Genomic DNA, 7,915 nt, shown 5'->3' on the forward strand with positions numbered 1-7,915 from the left:
GAGATGTCATGGTGAGGTTTTAAAAGTGTGCTGCAACTCTGCTGCAAGGAGCCAACAGTTTGAGTTAATGACAGACTCTCTTGTCTGCCTATGTATTACAACGCTTTACAAATTAATGTGTTTTCTGTATTCCATGAAGTCTGGCACTGATAGCCTTTTTGGAAATGAACTAATGTATGGTCAGTGTGGGTCTGTAACAAATCTAAAACAAATCCATCTTCGGACCAACTCGAAATCCTGTACTGGCATCTGGGATTAACAAAAAATTGGGCTCTTCACCTTGAGCCAAGCAGTAAGTGATCAGTCAACATGGATTCTCCTTATAGTGCTGATTGATTCTTTTGCATGAGAAAGTGGCTTCTGCCTTCTCACATTGCTGAGGTTAATACATCTTTTCAATTTATTGATTTTACTGGTAGTCACATGAGATTTTTTTTTTCAATCAAACTTCTGGTTGGTACAAACACTTGGTTATCCACAAATTATTTAGAGAATGAACATCTGTCCGGATCAATCTAATTAGTAGTGATAACGTTAAGGTTACCAATAACTAATTGTACGTATATTCACATCTGATATCAGTCCTGTCCAATTAGGGTTCCTTTGCTTTCACCTTGTAAGTGATGTTTCCGTGCTGTTAAGGATTAGCATAGTCCCTCGTTTTGGGTCATATCAAAGCTCTGAGAGACATGATTATATTTAATTTGTAATGAGGTCAGGTTAAGTATTTGCATATCTAATGCCATTGATATGCTTTTATGAACCAGTATTTTAGAAGCTGCTTTCTGTGGCATTTTCTTTGTAGTATTCTGTAACATTTTTATAATGTAATTGTTGTTTTCCTGTAAGCTTGTTTTTGTGCATTCCTTGGTACAGGGGTCGAAATTAACTTTTTTCCTGAGTGTCCCACAACTGTCCCGCATTCTACTTTGTATTGTCCCGGATATAACCAGCAGTGTCCCAAATTTAAATTTGTATCGTCGCCCCCCCAATTATGCAGAATACATATCATTTGTCAGTTAATCATCACACCATAGACTCTGGTTATTTTAAACATATCATATAACATATACAGATCAAACATATCATATAACATATACAGATCAGCCATTAGTCTGATCTGTTGCCTCTCCTAGAGTAGAAGGGAAGAGAGTTGTTTTAAGACATGTTTTTCTATTGTTTCTCAGTATCCAGACTAATGTATCATTGTCATGTCAACATTGAAGAATTCTGATTTGTATTTTTCAATTCAATACGATATGGCTGTATGGTCTCTGTGTTTTATGATCGGAACCCTCTATCTGGCAATAAAAGTGGTATGAATGATAATAAAAAAACAGAAGTTCCATAATACAGTTTAATAAATGTATCTATCTAAACAGATCTTCACATTTACTATTTACATGTATGTAGTTGCTAAACATGGGCCGTCGTGTTCTCTGGCCACTTTGCCACCACTTCTCAACTGCCTGCTCTGCATTATAGTCCTCAACCTCAAGGCCATGCAGAGATATAGCCTACGGAGGAGGGAATTTAGCATTTGGTTAGAGAGGGATCCTCTCCAGTCAGACTTGATCCTTTTCATGCAGGAGAAGCCTCTCTCACAGCATGATGTTGACATCGGGAACACAAGCAGTATCTCTACGATCATCTGCATGTGGGGAAACTGTTCAGGCCTCCCTATGGCACATTGCAAAGGTCTCTGCCATAACACCTGAGACTGAAGATGCCTGAACACAGTGGAAGCCGTCTTCCACTGTGGTAAGTTAGTTGTCTTAAGTGTCAATGTTAGCTAGCGCTAGCGCGAGCTAACATTGACACTTAAGACAACTAACTTACCACAGTGGAAGACGATGCATCATGACCAGGACTTGGGACTTTCTCGTTTCTGGAGTCGGCAGAATTGGCATTGGGGCTTGCATCAGGGCCAGGGGGCTGCTTATTCAACCACCTCAGCATTTCTTTCTTCTTGTTTCTTTCTGTCGTGACCGTTGCATTGGCGCGACTCGAGTCTAGCAGCAGTCAGCAGCAGAGTAGATGACGTAGAATGCATTCTATGATTTGACAGCCCAATGACTTTGAAAATAACACCCATTTTGAAGTTTACTTTTAATTTTTTTTTCACTGTCCCGAAATAGTCCCGGACAAAATAGATTTGTGTCCCAGTAGGAATTTGTATGGTCCCCGGGACATCGGGACATTGTTAGCTGCAGGCCCTGCCTTGGTACCTCATTGTTATGAAAGTAATTTTTATTCAGTGATACCTTGTTTTACACTGGCTCAATTGAATGAACCTTACACATTTTACAGGGGACAAGGACGATTTGATTGTTTTGGGTAAGCATGCGAGCTTGCACTTCGATTGTCAACCATGCCTGTTTATAACTGTTTTGTTGACTTCAACCAGATTGTTTTTTACTTTGGACCTGCTATGGTAGTTTAACTCTCCATCATTAATCACAGGTGTTTTGAGTTCTCCTGTCTCTGACCAGACATGCTGCTGGGCCAAATACAGTCCTAGTGTTTCTCCGTGGCTGGGGCACAGCACACTACAGACCTGTGTGTGCTGCAGCCGGCAAGATTAATTGGGCCCAGTTACAGAGGATCAGCAAGTTTGGTGCTCTTCACATGCTGCTCCTCCATATGGCAGCATAGCATTCACACTATGATTAATAGTTCAGGTAAGACCTTTTTAGATTGTGGCAGTAATAATTGAAATAGTTTTCAAATAACACATTTTTATTCTGAATGAATAAAATGCCTATTGACACGTTTTCTTTTTGAATTATACTTGCTTCTAACTAATGCAAATCTAAACATTGTATGCAGCTTTCATAAGTAAGCTTTTACTGGTGATTTTACCAGTCAAGCAGATATGCAAAGCATTAATTTGCAAGTGAAGCATCTGCTACTGTGCAACATTGTCAAGGCCAACTCTATCGAAGTTGTTCCAAGGAAAGGTCAACTTGACAAAGTTAACTCCTACTGTATCACCTGCCTATTTTTAGTTCAGAAAACAAAATTTGACCTCATTAGTTTAGGTATTTATCATATTTTTATTTTGCATGACTTGGCCTAAAAGTTTGTTTCCAAGCAAAAGGATCTGCAAATCGCCCCAGGTCTTATTTGCCTCAGAAGGCCCGTGGAGGCAGTAGTGTTGTGGTCAGCACTCCTCAGACTCTTTGAATTGCAAATCACCTCCGTAACTCAAAAGTAATGCAGCGGGGAACGTCACCGCCTGTCATCTTTCTGCATTTGGGTGCATGGGGGCACCATTGTAGAGGAAGTGCAGTTATTGTTTCTGTCTCTGGTGTGACTCTTCCTTATTGTAGGAATGACTAGGGCCTGTTCTCTCCACCTCCACCTCTCTAATGTGCTGGAGGGCTCCCTTAGCTGTAATATTGCCCGTCTGCAAGCATTACGGCATTGTGCTGCGGGACTTCTCCCTGATTAAAGGATAAGAACCAAAGAACTGATGGTTTGGCTTAATGCACAATAGCAACTACACTTTTGGTAAAGCACTGTATGGGCATTAAAAGTTCAGTTCTGTTGAGATACATTCCCTGAATCTTTATGTATGTATGTATATGTTTACAGGGGCAACCAGCACTTGTTAAAGACTTTGACATTATAAGGACATTGTTCATTATTTCCTGAATGCAATATGTTATGAATGAATTTAATCGAATAAATGGATTAAACTCAGTATTAGTTGTTGGATAGAGGGAAATATGTGATGTAAGGATACTTTTTTCGATAAGCAAAATGTACATTATGTTGAAAAAATGCAAGATTATGTGCTTAATACCCTGCTTTAGGAACAGAATTTCATTTCTATGGTAGAGTCAAATACTTACACCTTATTTATTATAGATTCTGAATACTGCAGCTACAGACTTCAGTTTTAGGTATCAGCAAGTATTTTAGATTTTGTTCCAAATCTAAACCTAAATATAGAAAATACAATCAACATCGAGGCACACTCTGCATTTGTCAGAACATGTATCAATCTTTCAGTCAGAGGCTGCTCTAGCTCCAACTATACTGTCACCTTTGAACTCTATATGGATGTGTAAGCACCACATGGATTACCAGCTTTTATTATCACCCTCTGCTCCACTGGTGATGCGATTATAGATGTGTGTGTGTCTGCATCTGTGTATCACATCATATTATACCTTTGTGTATGCTATTCTTTGATACAAAAAAAGCTTACTGTATAGTGACAATCTACTCCAAAACAGACCGGAAAATACAAAAAAGCAAACGGAACAAGAAGTTCAGTCTTCAAACGAGAAGATAGACGGTGCTCATTAAGTCACTTAGTGAGTGTACACCATTTCCTCTTTTAATGCAGGGGTTTGTCTGATGCAAGTTACGAAGGACACATTACATTACATACATTAAGTTGCATTTAGCTGAGGCTTTTATCCAAAGCGACTTACAATAAGTGCATTCGACCAGGAAGACACAAACTTGAAGGAAACAGAATCATATAAGTACATCAGGTTTAATAGAGCCAAACCATTTTAAGTGCTACTCAACAGGCTTTAGATAAGCCAGTCCTTTATTAGTATAAGTGCTTTAGTTAGTATATAAGTGCTTTGTTAGTATATGAGTGCTTTAGTTAGTATATAAGTGCTTTGTTAGTAATTTTATTGCTCGAAGTGTAGTCGAAAGAGATGAGTTTTTAGTCTGTGCCGGAAGATGTGTAAGCTTTCAGCTGTCCTGGGCTGCATCTCACTTCGCTTAAATGAAATCCTTGCGTCCCTCACTTGCGTTGTTTCCCTGCATTTAGTCCCTCCCACCAGGGAAGCATGGAGAGACGCAAGGAAACCATGAGAAGCAGGGAAATGAGTTTTAAGAGCAATGGGACGTCCTTTCCGGTCCTTTCCTCCGGAGCGTCACGTGAAGCGACGTCCGTGTGTGACGACTCCGCACGGCTGATCGTCTGACAGCAGCCAGCTCTGTCCCCGTTGTTTCCACACACACCCCCGCCTCTGTTAGTACACATTTACCTACAAACATTTGTATCATCTGTTGTAGACCCAAATATATTAAATAAAATAAGAACTCATTCTCAAAAAAGATAAACGCCATTCTTAAAATGTATAAACTAACAATAGTTTGATTAATATTGATTAGAGTGCACAAAATAATTAAAATGATTGAGAGAACAAAAAGAGATATGTTATCTATCAAAACCCAGTTAGATTAACATTCATTGGATTGCACACTTCGTTTGTTTGTTTGGATATGTAGCAAATTAACATTTAAATAGCACTTAATGACTGACTGAATGGAAATGACAATAAATGAAAATGTAAAATGAAAAAAGCGATCATGAAAATGTTTCCAATAACTGAATAAAATGATTTTTGACTCTTTACAACATCAGGCGGATACGTCCCCTCCTGACCCAGAAAGCGACGCAGCTTCTGGTCCAGGCTCTCGTCTGCAACTCCCTCCTGGCTGGTCTACCTTCATGTGCCATCCGACCTCTGCAGCTCATCCAGAATGCAGCGGCTCGTCTGGTCTTCAACCTTCCTAAATGTTCCCACACCACTCCGCTCCTCCGCTCCCTCCACTGGCTTCCAGTAACTGCTAGAATCCACTTCAAGACACTGGTACTTGAGTACCATGCAGTGAATGGATCTGGCCCTTCCTACATCCAGGACATGGTTAAACCGTACACCCCAGCGCGTGCTCTACGCTCTGCATCAGCCAAACGACTCACTGCACCCGCACTGCGAGGGGGACCCAAGTTCCCATCAGCAAAAACACGTTGGTTTGCTATCCTGGCTCCTAAATGGTGGAATGAGCTCCCCATTGACATCAGGGCTGCGTCTCACTTCGGTTATTTCTCATTTCCTCGCTCCTCGGTCTCGGTATCACCGGAAGTTGATTTGTTTGCGCCATCTTGAGGGAGTCGGGGAAACAGCAGAGGGGCCGATGTTGATAGTCAGGTCAAGAGTGGGACAATCTTTTCCCGGAAGAAAAAGCAGTTCAGTCTTGTCAAGGTTGAGATTGAGGTGGTGAGCAGACATCCACTGAGAGATGTCAGCTAGACAAGCAGAGATGCGTGCGACGACCTGGGTTTCTGAACGGGGAAAATACTAAATGAATTGAGTGTCGTCAGCGTATCAATGGTATGAAAAACCATGCGAGCTAATGACACAATCTGAACTGGTATTTCTTAATTAGTGACACTGCTGATTTGTGTGGCTGGCAGAGAGGCGGAGGGGGAACCACTGAGGGGTCAATACAGGGAGCCTCTATTTGCCAGGCTAATTAATTCACCATGTCTTTCCTCTCATTGCCTGCAGCCCATTATGACTTTAACACTCTAAAGCTCAATGGATTTGAAATATAAATGATTGTCTTACTATGTCGCTTTCTACACTCAAAAACACTTTGTTGTTTTTTTTCTGTCAAAGACAATAACCAGAGATAAGAAGAGCACATGCATTCATCTGGGCAATATTATTTGAAACAGAATATGGTACAAAAATAAGGGGTGTCTTTGCATTTAGAATGCAGTCTAATCCGTTTATAATTATACAGTGAGGAAGTGAAATAGTGGTCCGACTGTTTGAATGTGTAATCCCCCTCGTGCATAAACATGAGCACATTTCATCAACGGGGCTGGACTAAGACTTCTGGATAATTACCTGGGGCAAGGAGCTTTTTGATAGACCTGCCCTGCCCCCCTTTTTTCTCTGTAAATAATGCATACAGAGTTGATATCAGAGAGGCCTATGCAATGTAAAATTACCTTCAAAGGCTGGCGTAAAATTGGACAGCTCATCCATGTAGACAGGAAATGAACCAATGTTTCTATTGTGAAGGAACAAGAGCAGATTCCATATCTCTAAAAGACAAGCTCGATGAAAGCTGTCCGATAGGATTTATTTTATCCCTAATGATATTGCAAGCTTAACAAGTTGTATTAAATATAGAGGAGAGTCAACCCTTGGGGTTTTTCCATCAGCATGGACTGAGGGACTTCCACACAGCTCCAGGTATCACCGTATTGTTTCCTTTTATGTGCCCTTGCCCACAGAAAATTAAACCTCCTTGTCTTGATAACACATATATAGTTGTACCTTGTACCACAGTCCGCTTCATCACAATCATTTAGAGGATCAAGCTTGTTATCAAAGTCCATTCTTGTTTACATTCAACAATGGAGATGAAGAACCTTGTCAGAAACCATTCACATTCAATGTATTTTGCTTTTTAAAAATTATTATTAAGCATTGCACAAATTAGACCAACACTTCAAAATCCTTATATTTCACATTATTATTACATACCAAACATGCAAATGTAATATATGATTATATTGTATAATCATTTAATTTCGTTCAATAGTGGCACATCGTCACCTATATTGTTGCCAACAGACATCCTCTTAAGCTGTTTTTCTGTGAAACCATCAGCATGAAGGTACTTTGTATGTTAATAATATCTTTCTGCTAAGTTTTAAAATCACCCAATTGTCATTAAACCTTTTCCCTGTCCCATTTTGTGCAAGACAAGGGAAACATAACATGTGTTTATACCTTTTTAACTGTGCCTGAGATGTATATTTTTCTCCTTCTTTACAAAGTTAAAGCATTACTGTTGTTAAATGTTTTTGCTGAATCGCACAATGAGGCCTACATAATTGTTTGAGATTTAAAAACTCACTTTGCAGCGCAGGTACATTCAAGATAACATTATTAGTGCCACTATTAGAATATCCTTAGAGAAGGCAGGTTGTCTGTGAAACTGCAAACATATGCATTATTTGCAAATCTAACGCAGAGAGAGAGTTTAATAATGTTCACCTTTTTATGATGCAACAAATTGGGAAGACTGTGTTTCTGGTTGTTGTTGGTGGCATACAATGGAAAATAGAGAGGAAAGTATT

The sequence above is a fragment of the Pseudochaenichthys georgianus genome, chromosome 3 (assembly GCF_902827115.2).
Source record: "Pseudochaenichthys georgianus chromosome 3, fPseGeo1.2, whole genome shotgun sequence".
Lineage (NCBI taxonomy): Eukaryota > Metazoa > Chordata > Actinopteri > Perciformes > Channichthyidae > Pseudochaenichthys > Pseudochaenichthys georgianus.